We start from the raw sequence: 15,016 nt of genomic DNA, 5'->3' as shown, positions 1-15,016 counted from the left end.
TAGAACTGAAAGAAGATTTTATTGTCATGATACTAAAGAGTTAGCTGATCACAGTTACATTCTCATTCATGTCATTTCAGCACATTGCACTGAGTTTCATACATCGCTAACTCGGCTGGATTTGATTAATGCAATTTGGCATGATCTTGGATTGTTTGGTTCTTCAATGCTCATCCTGGACTTGCTGTCATAGCAACAGGTCCATAAGTTCAAATTTGCTCAGTTCTTTGCAATAAGAGTAAATAGTAATTAGATGCTATCGGCACATACTATTTGCATATTTCTATATTTTTGTACATTAACATGATGCAATATCATAGTGTAAATTATTATACTTATTAAAATTATTAAATGGATGCTGCCTTATTGGAAGAATAAAAGCCTTGCCTACACCTTCCCCTAACCCTACCCAATAAACACTTTATTCGCAGTTTATTCGCAGTATTATTAATCACTTGTTCGCAGTTTATTTCTACTTTTAGAACATTTCCATTTTTATTAAAAATGAATGCAAGCTCAGCAGAAGGCGGATTCAAACCCGTGCCAATTGAGTTAAATGCCAGGACTGCGAGCCTCTCACACTGGAGTTGCAGTATTGAAACACACAATGAAGAAGATATCTTCAAGAACCTTTAATGGAGTAATCTGAACAAGGAACAGAGAAAATCACCAAGAAATTAAACTACAAACACCACATAACATAAAAAAAAGCTAGACAAAAAACAGACTGAAACTCAAGGCTTAAATACACAGCAGACAGAGGAGTTAAGACTTGATTAACAAGACACACCTGAACTGAAGACACTAATTAATCAGTAACCAAGAGACAAATAGGCAGGCACACAAGGAGAACTGAAACAATTAACAAACTAGAAAACTGACTAAGAAACTGAAGACAGAAAAAAAAAGCATGAAAACTGATCAAAAACATACTCTAAACGTGACAGTACGCCCCCTCCCAAAAAGGCACATCCTCGTGCCGTAAGAAGATAGCCCAGAGGCAGGGTGGCTTGGGGAGGAGGGCATAGAGCAAGCAAAAGTTCAAGGGGTGGGAAGGTGGGCACCCTGGTGTCTTTATAGGAGGGCGAGAGTAGAGGTGCAGGCAGGTGTGAAGCCTCCGAGGTGGAGTCGGGAGCTTGGGGGACCAGGCCTGCACTGGACTCTGGTCGGGGGCTGGTATTGGTTCTGACCAAAAGTTGATTAGCCATAGGTCCTTAGCAGGTTCTGGAGAGGACTCATTTCCAGGTGTGGCCATCATGAGAAGAAGGCTCTGGAATGGCTGCCATATCGGAATGAGACACTGGAATGGTGGTGGCCATATTGGGAAGAGACTCTGGAAGGGTGGTGGCCATCTTATTCACTGAGTTGAGGCCTGAGATGGAGATTTAGATGGAGGAAGTGAGGCGGACTTCAGCGCTGACCTGACAGATGTAAATGCCGGGTCTGCAACTTTGGTTCCCAAGTCAGCACTTTTGGAAAACCATTTGTGGGGGAACACAGGGAAACACATAAGGATAGGAATGGACGGAACCATTGGAGCGGTATGTGGAGGGCATCAGAGTGGGGTAAGCTGGCGAGTGTGTTTCAGATGGGCCTGGATGAGGAAGATACTCCATTTTTTAACTTCTTCTACTTCAAAATGCACAACAAAGGAGATATCTTGAAGGACTTTTAATGGAGTAATCTAAACAAGGAACAAGGAACAAGGAAAATCACCAGGAAAGCAAACTACAAATGCCAAGTAACATAAACAACGTTAGACAAATAACAGACTGAAACTCAAGGCTTATATACACAGCAAACAGTTAACTAGACAAACAAAAAGTTAACTAGACTAAATTAATAAGACACACCTGAACTGAAGTCAAGTCAAATCACCTTTATTTATATAGCGCTTTTTACAATGCAAACTGTGTCAAAGCAGCTTTACAGTGATAACTGGTGTATGACTTTATTTTCCTGCTCAAACAAAAAACTGAGATAAAGTGCCCTGCAATAAAGCAATAAAGCTCATCTGGAGAGAATATCTCAAAGAGATAGCATAGGACAACACACGTCTACAGGATGCAACCCCCCATTTTAAATTTCTCAGTGCGATTGGTAAAATGGTCTCATTTTCACAGCAGTCACTGGTATTATGAAGAAGATTGAAAACTAAGGAGAATTCTGTCCTCTTTTTGGGTAGTGTCTCTTCTTCTCTCCCCCCAAAACAGGTGTTGGTGTAATAAAAATGTACAATCCTTTGTTCTGTTCTTGGTATATAAGGTAAAGTGCAAAGCAGTCATGCAGGACTTTCTGTAGCCAGAAGCCCCCATGCAGAGATGGGTTGAATGTATGAAGACATTCACACATCACTGTGTGTATATGTATTTCTTTGAGTAATTGATGTTATGCATTTATTATTTCTGAATTGGCTTCTAATTTTCTAACTGTAATGTAATTGACATGATCCATTTTTACTTGACAAATAAATTGTTATATTTGATTTATTCTGCATTATTCTTAATTCATTATTTCTAGTAGATTAAAGCGAAGGTATTACCGCAAATCTGTGTTCAGGATTGATAATATTGAAGGTTTAATAGATGGCAGCATAGGGCACATCAATTAAGTCCATTTCGATTTCTGACTATCGCTGCCTTAAATAAGTTGCAGTTTTCATAAATATATAAAAACTATGCTTTTTGTTACGAGTAAGTAAAGCGCGACCGACTTAAAAGTAGATATTTATCAATGTTTAAGGTCAGAACTGACGAGTTTGTGTCCGAGAAGAGCACTCAGTTGGCCAAAGTGACTTTTCTAAAGCGATACCGGGACTGCAGTGAATGAATAATTGAAGATATAAGGTAATCAGAATTATCAAAAATCTAAATTAATGCATAACCAATGATTAATTTCTAATTGGAAACAACCTAAGAATAAGAATCATTTGAAATTGGAGTCAGATTAAACGACTGAAATTAAGTGAACTTCACAGAGGCACTGAAAAGGCATACACGCTTAACCTTCGCCCAGGCCGTCAGAATCCGTTTTTGGGCCGGTGGGTGGAACCTTACTCTGGTATATAATTTTGGCTGCACAGCAGCTTTTAATGAAAGTGTCAATGCAGGCAGATGCAAAGCACTGTTAAATATCAAGTGTCAAGTGTCCCCAACTAAGCAAGCCAAAGGCAAATATGTGTTAAAATGGAGAAAAAACCTTGGGAGAAACCACCCAAAGATAGGACAGAATTTTCCTTAGTTTTCCATCTTCTTCATAATACAAGTGACTGCTGTGAAATTGAGACCATTTTACCAATCGCACTGAGACTTTTAAAATGATACCAAACATGAAAAGGGAAAAACAATAGATATACAAGTTACATTATACATAGAATATAAATTTTCAGTGACTTGAGGCAGGGGGAAGGAGAGTTTGTGTGTGTGTGTATGTGTGTGTGTGTGTGTGTTTGGGTTGCATACTGTAGATGTGTGGGGGCAAGGCGTTGTCCTATGCTATTCTTTTAAGATCTTCTCTCCAGATACGCTTTATTGCTTTATTGCAGGATGCTTGATCTCAGTTTTTGTTTAGCAGGAAAATCAAGCCTTACATCGCTTATCAATTAATATCTGCAGTATCCTCAGTTTCTGCTTTCTTCTCATCATTCCACTCATAGCATTATCAAGCTTCGCCTTTGTTATTGATTTGAAAATACGACCTCTAGTGGCGAAAACGTACATATTGTGCCTTTAAACAAGAATCTGTGATTTGTTTATTATTTTGAACGTTTAACTGACAAAAGTACAAAGAAACCATTTTCATTGTTTATCATCATCAGCATCACTACAGATGATGGAAACAGGATCCAGAAGATGATTAGGAAGACTGGTTCTGGAACAGGTTTTAGTCCAGACTCACTTTATGTCATCCCTGAAAAGAGAACAAGAGTTACATGAGAAAAGGTCCTTTATTTTGAAGGTCATCTGCTATAATATAAAGTGATTTAATGGACTAAGAGGAGCTCTACTGAACTCATCAGAAGGTCTTTTGGGTCTGTCGATGATTCAGTTTTGTATGGCTTATTTTGATTGATTTTTGTGCATTAACAGTTATATTTATTGTTTGTTCGTGATGTAATCCAGAAGCCAGCTGTCTAACCTTTTCCAGTTTCTCGCGCGTAACCCTCTGATCCATCCGGACACACTTTCGAAGTTATCCAGGATGTTCTGGAACATATTCCTCAATTTATCTCTGACCCGATAGTACACTTGGACATGGTCTCGGTTCTCCTGCAGCCAGCGATCACGGGCCATCGGGTCCACATACACATCATGGTTCGCCATCTCTCTGCCAATGTTTCTCACCTGCTGACGAATCTCATGGATTCCTCTTCTATCAGCTTCGTAGACAGATGTATAAGCCTTGAGGTATTCCACAAGTATCATACAAAGCTGCATTATAATCCACATAGAACTCATCCTGACTATAGAGACAAACACAAAAAAAACAAGATAAAACAAGTAACTGAAACTAAAAGTGAAAATGTCTAATTATGTCAAATGAAACTAAAGCCGTTTATGCACTGGTTCAGAACCGACCATTAATGTAATTAATACCATGAGTTAAAAATATAACATTTAGGTCGGACCTTTTTATAATTTGAAAAACATATACCAACATGAGCTGAGATGAGCGATGAGAGGGTGATACTATTAATCAAACAAAGTCACACAGGGCACATGAGCAGAGAACAAGGCTCAATAACTGTTGGTTCAGCAGACTGATTAATAAACTGGTGCAGGACCTTAGGAAAGCCAGAATGGGCCTAAGGATAACCCCAATGCCCTCTGGTTTCCATTTCATACAGAACTGGCTCACAGACATGAACCTCACTAGGTCGCCTTCAAGGATTTCACTGAACCTTGATCTGACACATGACAGAACAGGACAATCAGTCACAGCTTTACACTTCCAGGATCTGTTTGGATCAGGCCTGTTTTCACTATAATCTTAATTTTGCTGTGGAAAGTACAAAGCAGGGAAGACATTTCACGGAGGGTGCTATGGGTGGTGCTGGTTTTTGGCTGGTGGTGACTAGAGGTGTGACTTCAGTGTCATTCATGAGTGCGTCACATACTGTAATCTTCATGGGGAACACTCCCAAAAGATGGCTTCACGATTAAACATTAAACGATTGGGATCTTCAAACACCCTTGCAATTTCATTCCTAAATGACAACGATTCTCCTGTGTCTATTAGACCTTTGACAAAATCACACCGGAACATTCAAATCTTCTGATTCAGAGAGCAGATGTTATGTGTTTGAAACCACTTAACAGTCTTTTCAGCCACACAGTAGGCCATTACAAATATTAATATTATCACAGAAGTAATGGGATAAAAGTTAATAGTTCAGATATAAACACTGATGTCTAAAGAAGCGATCAAAATAGAGCAAATAACCATTTTGGTGCTTCAAATAACAATTGTATCGATTACATCGTTACAACAGAAGGTGGCGACAAGTGACTGTTTAAAAATGTATTAGTCATTGAATCATTCATTCAGGAGATTCGTTTAAAAATGCTGATTCATCCAGTAATGAAACAAGTATATATGGGTGCATCATTAAATCATTCACTCAAACCTTTAAAATAATTAAATGTTTTAAATAGACAGCAGTAATTAACATTTTGTCAGAACCTCTTGTAAATTACATGTTATTTTGTTTAGTTGTCTGTTCAGAATCATGGAAGAATTGTGGTCTCTGTTTAAAACAAAAAGTCATGATTGTTAATTTAACCAGAGTCGTGCAGATTTAACACACACACACACACACACTGACCTGAAGTGGGCCACCATTGTACTAATGGCATTTTGTTCGGTTGGGCTGAGGGGGATATAGAGGTATTGCTCCAGGTTCTTCATCTGCTCATCGTAGTGCCCCAAATCTTTCAGCAGGTCCTCCAGAACTCTGCTGTGGAACTTAAGGAGTCCGTTATTGAAGACATGCTGGCTGTGGTTCGGTCCCTTATTAGAAGCAGTCAACTTGAGTTTAGAACCAATGGCGTCTAGTGCTTTCTGGGCGGCGTCTTTGAGCTGCTGGTCCTGAAGTTCTCAGAATTGCAACATCTGACAGGTGTCTGATTCGAACGATTCACTTCTGTCAAGAAACACAGTGGTGACATGCAAACTCACAGTCAGCAATTTATTAGGTGCTGATTTTGTATTAAATGTGTCCATAGAACAAAACTGTATATCCTATTTCACGGATGGATAAAACATACTTTGTAGATTGGGAGATAAGAGTATCGTATCGGTAGGTAGTGCCTTTAGTTCAGAGCACACACACACACACACACACACGTTTGTTTTGCTATCAAAGTGAGGACTCTCTATAGGCGTAATGGTTTTAATATACTGTACAAACTGTACATTCTATCCCCCTACAGTACCCCTACCCCTAAACCTATAAACATTCTGCATTTTTACATTTTTAATAAAACATTGTTTAGTATGTTTTTAAAGCTATTTTAAATATGAGGGTAATACCCATGTTATTATACAAATTTGTGTCCTCATAAATCACAAAAACGCGTACACACACACACACACACACACACACACACACATTAAATTGTGTGTAAGATTTGTGTATTGGTGTATCTCACCCTTTTGGTGGATGGAGTTTATGGTGTATATACCCACACTACCCACACCTATCAGCACTGAAACCTTAAGGATCTTGAGGATAAAAGGTAAAGGAATCATTATGGTCTCAATCAGGTCCTTTTCTGGTCAGCCAGTTTATCTGTATCAAAAACATAATATTTCACCAAAATGGACACAGAAATGTTTATGATTGATGAATGCAGTGATAAATTATGATGTTGACAGCAGCTTGATCACTACAGGACTCCCAAGATCAAATCTTTCAATTCTGGTGACTTTGGGTCAGACCTGCACAATTCTGGATAAACTGAGAATCACTTTTCTTTTTTTCTTCAAATAGAGATCACTATTCTCCCACAATAGAGTGCCCCAGGGATGACGCGTTTTTGTAGGCCAACCTAGAAGTTAGCGGCGCACGGGTTCCCTCGATCGAAAGCCTATGCATTTTTCCCATAGACTTTTGGAAAATCGCAGAAAATAAGCTCTGTGTTTAACAAAGGGTTATGACACTTACACGTTTTGTCTATCAAGATAATCTTTACAAGTTAACACAAAATGTATAGATTTTGAAGCCTAAATAAAGTCGCCACCAAGCTTCCTCAAACTTTATTTAGAAAACAACTTTATTTAAAAACATGCTCGCTGATTATGATCTGCGCTGTTGTGAATACTTATCCACTTTTTCATGAGAAATGCTGTCCAAATGTCCAGTTTTTAATGATGACGTCCCCACCAAAAGAAGTAGTCCCTTTTAGCAATTTGTTAGCAACCGCCGATTTGAAGACACAGTAAAAGTTTAAAAAATCACAAGTGGGTTATAACTGGTGTGTTTTATGTCATAGATCAAAACGTGAAAGTATTTAGAGGCTTTGGTAAGCACAGACCTTATTTCAGGCGATTTAGCAAAAACCCATTCAAAAAACCCATAGACTTGACGGAGTTGGAACCGGAAGCCCTAAAATGCTAACTCGCTTCCGGGTTTTGCCTACAAAATTGCGTCATCCCTGAGGCACTCTATTCTGAACAGACAACTAAACAAAATAACATGTAATTTACTAGTGGTTCTAACAAAATACTAATTGCTGTAGTCTATTTAAAATATTTAATTAATTTGAATGAATTTTTTTTAAAAATTCGTTTGAATGAATGATTCATAAATCAAGTGTAGCATTATTTCTGGCAGGTCACGTCAGTCAAGCTCACATCAGCTGACTCCCAGGGTGATTTGCTCTATGTTGATCGCTACCGCTGACATCAAGTGTTTACATCCGAACTATAAACTTTTATCCCAGTACTTCTGTGATAATCTAAAGGGTAAAAGGTGCATTTGACTTTATTCTCTTTTAAACACTAATTCAGCTCAGCACTTTTATTTACAAGCGCTTTTGATGATACAAATTTTGATGATGTGGAAATTAAGCTGATCCTTGGACGATCCTACAACGTCACTTTGTAGGCCAATAGGCAGTTAGCATCTCATTGGTTCCCTCGACAAAAACCCAATATGATTTTTCTTTTGGATTATTGCAAAAAACAAGCTCTGTGATCAACAAAAGTTTATAATACTTACACGTTTTGTCCATCAATTTTCACAGACTTTTATGAATTTGGAAGCCTAAATGCAGTCGCCAGAAGTAAAAAGCTAAAGGTAGACTATAAACAAACTACACCACAGTCCCACGAGTTCAGCGTCACCACCACTAATCTTACGAAAACTCTTTCAGTTTTTATATAAAAAAAATGTCCCAGATTGTTTGAGTTACAATAGTTTATAAGTGCAAAATTATAAGCATTATGAGGCTGTAAAAGCGGACTGAGTTTACCTGTTTGGCGTGATGATGTGGGGTAATACTGATGTATTTTATGTCGTAGAATAAAACGTGAAAGTTTCTGCTCACCACAGACCTTATTTCAGCCATTTAACCAAAATCTCTTTAAAAAAAAACAACATTGACTTTAGCACGATGGAACCGGAAGTGCTAAAATGCTAACTCGCTTCTGCGTTTTGGCCTACAAAATGATGTTATACCTGCGCCACTATATTTCAGCTGAAACAGGAAGACAGGGCAGGACATATCGAACAGCTCTTCCCCCTTTTTTAAAATAGCCAGTAGCATTTAGTTTATATCGCAGCTCTGCCAGAGCTGTTGAGCTTGGTAAAGCCTCATTTTCCTTCTAATCTCCAGCTGTTTCTCCTCCTAATCTCCTCCATATCGCTATAAAATGTGTATAATTCTGTACAGAATTCAAATGGGTCCGGTACGTTTTGTGATCCGCTCTGTGCTATCGTGTCTCTGGACCAGAGCAGACTATGTGCGCACTGTTGTGGTTCGCTGACACAACGTGAAACCAGACTTTATTCGCTGCAATGGAAAGCATATTTACACTTAATCCTTCCCTATCCTCTATATAGTGCGCTATGTGCCATTCACCTTATAGAAAATAGTAAATGTGTGAACAAATGACCGATTCCAGCCGCAGCTTCAGCGTCTATTTATAATGTAGGGGGTGGGGTGCTTCAGATTCTAGAGAGCATTTGATTGGACAGAAGATCTGATGAGAAGCTGAAGTCCGCGGTGATGTCATGAAAGTCCGTGATCCATTTTGGCGGAAGTGAGAGACTGTAAGTTTTGAATGCTTATATCTCCTAAATGTGAATTTTGTCATTGTTTTGGAACACGCCAGCTTATTCATAACTTTAAGGCTAACATATTCATACTAAAAGCTAAAAAACTTTTGATTTCAGGGAGACTTTAATCATCAGATATTGCATAAATAATCAGGAACAGATTATTGGGGCATTTTTTACCTGCATATCTTGAATTTTGGGAACATTTTTGTTAATTCTGATGGCATTTTTGCCACAAGCCCCTGTTAATTTCAGACCCTAATGTGAGTCACTCAAGATTTAAGAGGAATTAAATAATAGTCTATGATCCCATTTTGAGAAAAAAAAAAAAAAAAAAAAATGATTTTAATTTTAAAAAAACAAATTAATGAGAACAAAAGTTTTGAGCACATTCACAAATTTAAAATTTATTACTGAAGGATAACTGATTTAAAAATGACTGATTTCTGTCAGCACTGATGGTCTAGTGGTTAGTGCGCTTACATATGGCGCAAATGCGTTTGACGACCCAAGTCCGATTCCTGTCTCAATGTCCTTTGCTGATCCTGTCCCTCTCTCTGCCCAATGCTTTCCTGTCTGCTCTCTACTGTCCTCTCAAAATAAAGGCAAAAAGCCCATAAATATATATAAAAAGACTGATTTCTTTATAAAATTTGCGTTGTTCTTAAAAAACGTTCCAAATAGTTCCTGCACCCCTGGGCAAATTAGAAGAGATCATCAAGCATTCTTTTAGCAGTTAACAAGCTAACATTATCGATCAAATCTGTGCCAAGTAAATTGGATCTAGAAAATTGGATGAACTACAAATTCACATAGTATTCAATTCATTTACAGCAATAATAAGCCGGTATTTACCTATTCTCAGCTACAGTCGTATCGCCTGACTGCAAGTCGACGAGGTGAAAAGTGAAGTGAGGAGGAGCACAGTGAGGGGACGAGTAAAAAGTGAGGAGGCCAGTAAAAAGGGACGCCCCTGACTGCAAGACACATTTTTTTTAATCTTCTCTGCAGTTTTAATTTATACTTTGTAGTTTTAATTTGAATCCAGAAGGTAAAAGTGGATTACACAGTGAATATACTATAATCCTGCTGAAAAAACTAACAGCTCAAACCAGTGTAAGATGCTTGGCTTCTCTAAGCTGCTTTGAAACTAAAATCATCTGACAGACCATCTAGAACCACCAGCTCTATCAGGCTGGAAACCAGCCAACCAGCAAATAAACGAGTGGTCAAACCCCCTCAAGGTGAATATCAGCAAATACAGAACGTAAAACTAACTGTGTGACCCTCGGCATATTACATAACACAAATGTTTTCAACAATATGATGGGTGATTTCAAAACACTGCTTCATGAAGCTTCGAAGCTTTACGAATCTTTTGTTTTGAATCAGTGGTTCGGATCGCGTAAAACGAAGCCTCGTTTACTGAAATAATGTGACTTCACAAGCTTCGTGAAGCAGTGTTTTGAAATCGCCCATCACTAGATATTGTTGAATAAAGTCGTTATTTAGTTTTTTTGGTGCACAAAAAGTATTCTTGTCTCTTCATAACATTAAGGTTGAACCACTGTTATGGAGTCAAATTAATGCCTTAAAGTTTTGCACAAAAATAAACAAACACAAAAAAGAATTGAGCAATAAAAATTATGTTTTGCAAACAAAAATAAAGAATTGCAAAGAAAAAATAAAGTATTGAGTAGAAAAAAAAAATAAGTTTTGCAAACAAACATAATAAATTGCAAAATAAAATAAAGTAGTGCAAAAATAAAAATGTAATCAATTACAAAAATCAATGACAGCTGTAATCCTATTTTATCTTTGCCACATATTTTTCATGCTCAAACCTACTAAATCATTTGCAACGCTCATTTTATTCTGTGTTTCAGTCAAGCGTGCGCTCACGGTTTTCTTTTGCGCTGCACTTTTCTGTGCGGTTCTCTTCATGGCACTGGTTTGACGTGGGGGTGGAGTCAAGAAACGGGGGCACGCCCCCGCAGAAATGCATTGGAGGGGAACGTAATCGGCGACAGGTGAAATAATTCTTTGACATGGTTAAAAATAATGAATGGTTTGTTTTTGTTGGTTTGTTTAGCATATGTTGTCGCCGATTGCGACCCCCTCCAATGCATTTCTTATAGTAATATGACCCGTTGCGCTCTGTCTCACTGCCTGTATCCACTTTTGTGTCCTTAAACATTCGTTTTTTGGGGTCGACAGCTTATAAAAACTTATTTCTGTTTTTTTTTAGCTTGTTAGCTGTACACCTTGTCACACAGCAGCTTTTAGGCATTGTTCTGTTTTTTGTAATGAGTCAGAAAAGACAAGAAGGCAGCCTGGAGACGGTTGGATTGTTTTTCCCCCGGTGGGTGTGGTTTTCAGATTATAATAAATGCGCTCTGTCTCTGTGCTTGATCTGTTCTGTTCCGATCTGCGTCTCCTGCCAATGACGTGTTTCGCGGGGGCGTGCCCCCGTTTCTTGACTCCACCCCCATGTCAAACCAGTGCCATGAAGAGAACCGCACAGAAAAGTGCAGCGCAAAAGAAAACCGTGAGCGCACGCTTGACTGAAACACAGAATAAAATGAGCGTTGCAAATGATTTAGTAGGTTTGAGCATGAAAAATATGTGGCAAAGATAAAATAGGATTACAGCTGTCATTGATTTTTGTAATTGATTATATTTTTATTTTTGCACTACGTTATTTTATTTTGCAATTTATTATTTTTGTTTGCAAAACATTTTTTTATTGCTCAATTCTTTTTTTTGTTTTGCAAAACTTTATTTTTGTGCAAAACTTTAAGGCATTAATGTGACTCCATACACTAGTCACATGAACTATTTTAAATATGTCTTTAGTAGCTTTATGGGTCTTGATAGGTTCGGTGACAATGCTGTCAATGGAGGCTTCACTGAGCCTTCGGATTTCATCAAAAACATCTTTGTGTCCTGAAGATTAACGGAGGTCTTACGGGTGTGGAATGCCATGAGGGTGAGTAATAAATTACAGAATTTCCATTTTTGTGTGAACTAACCCTTTGAATTAATTTCTTAGTAGCATTTATTTTGTTTTCATATAGATAGATCAACAACTGCAGTAGTGCCTTGACAACCAAACTATTTAATATTAACATTGAATCTCTCAAATAATCGAGGTCAAATGAAACAAACATTTCGATCATGCATTGGAGAAGGCAGTAAAAGGTTTTTTTTTTTTAGGTGTATCAATATCAGGCCAAGGTAATACATGATTTGTTCTGCTTTTTAACATTTGTGGTATTAACATGTGTTTTCATTTTTGTTTACATTATTTTTTTATTTATTCTCATTACGTGCATGTCATGACATGAAGACTGAAGAGGTGTGTGTATAGCATTCAGGGAACTTTGGACATGTAGAGTTATTTTGTGCTTATATTTGTGCTTTGTGTTTACATTTATGTAGGACATACATACATTTGTACAAAGACAAGAGATAAATTGAACCTAATGATCTACTGATGAACAGAGGTCCAAAAGCCAGGTATCTGGCTATTTTTATTTATTTTTTTACTATAAAAGTTACTAATTGTAATAATTGTTCAAACTGCATCATTTGTTGGAGAGGAAAGGAGACTGCTAGGCTCTGGGTCTAACTATCAGCAGTATACACTCCTGGGGTGTCCGTCAGGACACAAAGAATGAGGAGACTGGAGCTTCTTTCCAAAGTGTATTGAATAGTAGTCTACAAATAACAAAACATAACAGTGTAAGTGGAAATAGGTACATCATTACAAATAAATCAGACATTCCTTAATCAATAATACTTACATTTCCAGTATAATCTTGAAATAACAGCTGCAGTTTTAAATATGCAGAGGATGTGCAATGGAAGACAATATAACTAATGGTCTGGTCCCATGAAATGACTTCGGTATTATTATATATATTAATAAATCCAGTTACATTAACAAACAATGCAATTTCCCAAATAACCATCAAAAAGGCAGTAATACTGGTTAAATCTTTACAAAGTATCAAACATGACCGATTATAGAATGATTACTATGTAAACTGTAACATTTACATTTGTATTTAGCAGAAATTACATAGCATATCTTATCTATCGAACGAACACACGTTAATCGTTACATGTCCGTGCATGCCCGTGCAAATGCAAAAAGTTAAATAATACACTTCAAACGCATTTAAATCGAAGAAAACTTACTTTATGGTCATGAACTAACACTTTGAAACACCAAACGGCAACAAACATCCAAATAACAGGCAGGGAAAAAATAAGTACGCAGTTGCCGTTCTCTCAGTAATAATATAATGACGCAGCAGGCGGCAAACTTCAACAATAATGCCTCCTACTGGATGCATCGGGAAATACGCTCTACAAACTATCAAACTATCATAGGAGTCCATCAATAAAAGACTTAATTTCTCCAGGAGCCTTTTATACATCATTCATATATTTTTTGTTCCATTTTGTGGTATTATATAGTTCAATAATAGCAACTGTAAATATTTAAACTGTTTCATAGTGGTTTTACATGAATGTTATGCTTTATATTGTCTAATTTTTTATTTTATTATTTACTAAAGTCATAACAATCAACAGCTGTCTTTTGTCAAATTCTTTCTGGTTTCTTGAAAATACTAGTATGGCAATCTAACTGAATGTACAACAGCAGCAACACTTCTCTGGGCTTTTCTTTTCACGCAACTTATTGTTATTACTTGTGGCAGAACTCATGTTTTAATGGTCTGTGAAGTATGAAGTGATACGATATAAGAAACATACAAACATGCATTTTCAGTTTAATCAGTAGCCTAGAATAGATAATCATTTGTCTGACGTTACAAGTAGTAATCATCACATGCATGCATGGGGAATATGGAATATGAAGAAAAAAGTTATTAATTTGCAGCAGACATGAATTTGTATGTATTTTGTTATTACTGCATCATTTCACAATTAACTATCTGGTCTAGGAACTGTATTAGTAATTGCAGTTGTACTGAAAATTCTGTCATTTATTACTCACCCTCTTCCTGTTTCACACCCGTAAGACCTTTGTTAATCTTCGGAACACAAATTAAGATATTTTAGTTGAAATCCGATGGCTCAGTGAGGCCTCCATAGGGAGCAATGACACTTCCTCTCTCAAGATCCATAAAGGTACTAAAAACATATTTAAATCAGTTCATGTGAATACAGTGGTTCAATATTAATATTATAATGAGTAATGACTTATTATAGTGATGGCCGATTTCAAAACACTGCTTCATGAAGCTTCGGAGCATAATGAATCAGTGTGTCGAATCATGATTCGGATCGTGTGTCAAACTGCCAAACTGCTGAAATCACGTGACTTTGGCGCTCCAAACTGCAGATTCGACACACGCTGATTCATTGTGCTCCAAAGCTTCATGAAGCAGTGTTTTGAAATCGGCCATCACTAAATAAGTCATTACTCATTATAATATTAATATTGAACCACTGTACTCACATGAACTGATTTAAATATGTTTTTAGTACATTAATGGATCTTGAGAGAGGAAATGTCATTGCTCCCTATGCAGGCCTCACGGAGCCATCGGATTTCAACTAAAATATCTTAATTTGTGCTCTGAAGATGAACGAAGGTCTTACGACATGAGGGTAAGTAATAAATGACAGAATTGTAATTTTTGGGTGAACTAACCCTTTAAAATCAACTAATTTTTAACTCCAGGGTGTCTCTTGAACCAA

General features: G+C 37.3%; 1 long non-coding RNA gene across 1 annotated transcript; it reads right to left on the bottom strand.

Moving 5' to 3' along the window:
- Positions 1–12,337: 12,337 nt before the first annotated feature.
- On the bottom strand, positions 12,338–13,834 carry LOC125262507. Its single transcript, XR_007183584.1, has 2 exons — positions 13,484–13,834; positions 12,338–13,000 (listed from the first exon to the last, which is right to left on the bottom strand). It is a non-coding gene; the product is annotated as an uncharacterized LOC125262507 (long non-coding RNA).
- Between the last annotated feature and the right edge of the window lie 1,182 nt (positions 13,835–15,016).

Source organism: Megalobrama amblycephala, linkage group LG2 (assembly GCF_018812025.1).
Source record: "Megalobrama amblycephala isolate DHTTF-2021 linkage group LG2, ASM1881202v1, whole genome shotgun sequence".
In the NCBI taxonomy this organism is placed as follows: domain Eukaryota; kingdom Metazoa; phylum Chordata; class Actinopteri; order Cypriniformes; family Xenocyprididae; genus Megalobrama; species Megalobrama amblycephala.
This window is presented reverse-complemented; position numbering and strand designations above follow the sequence as displayed.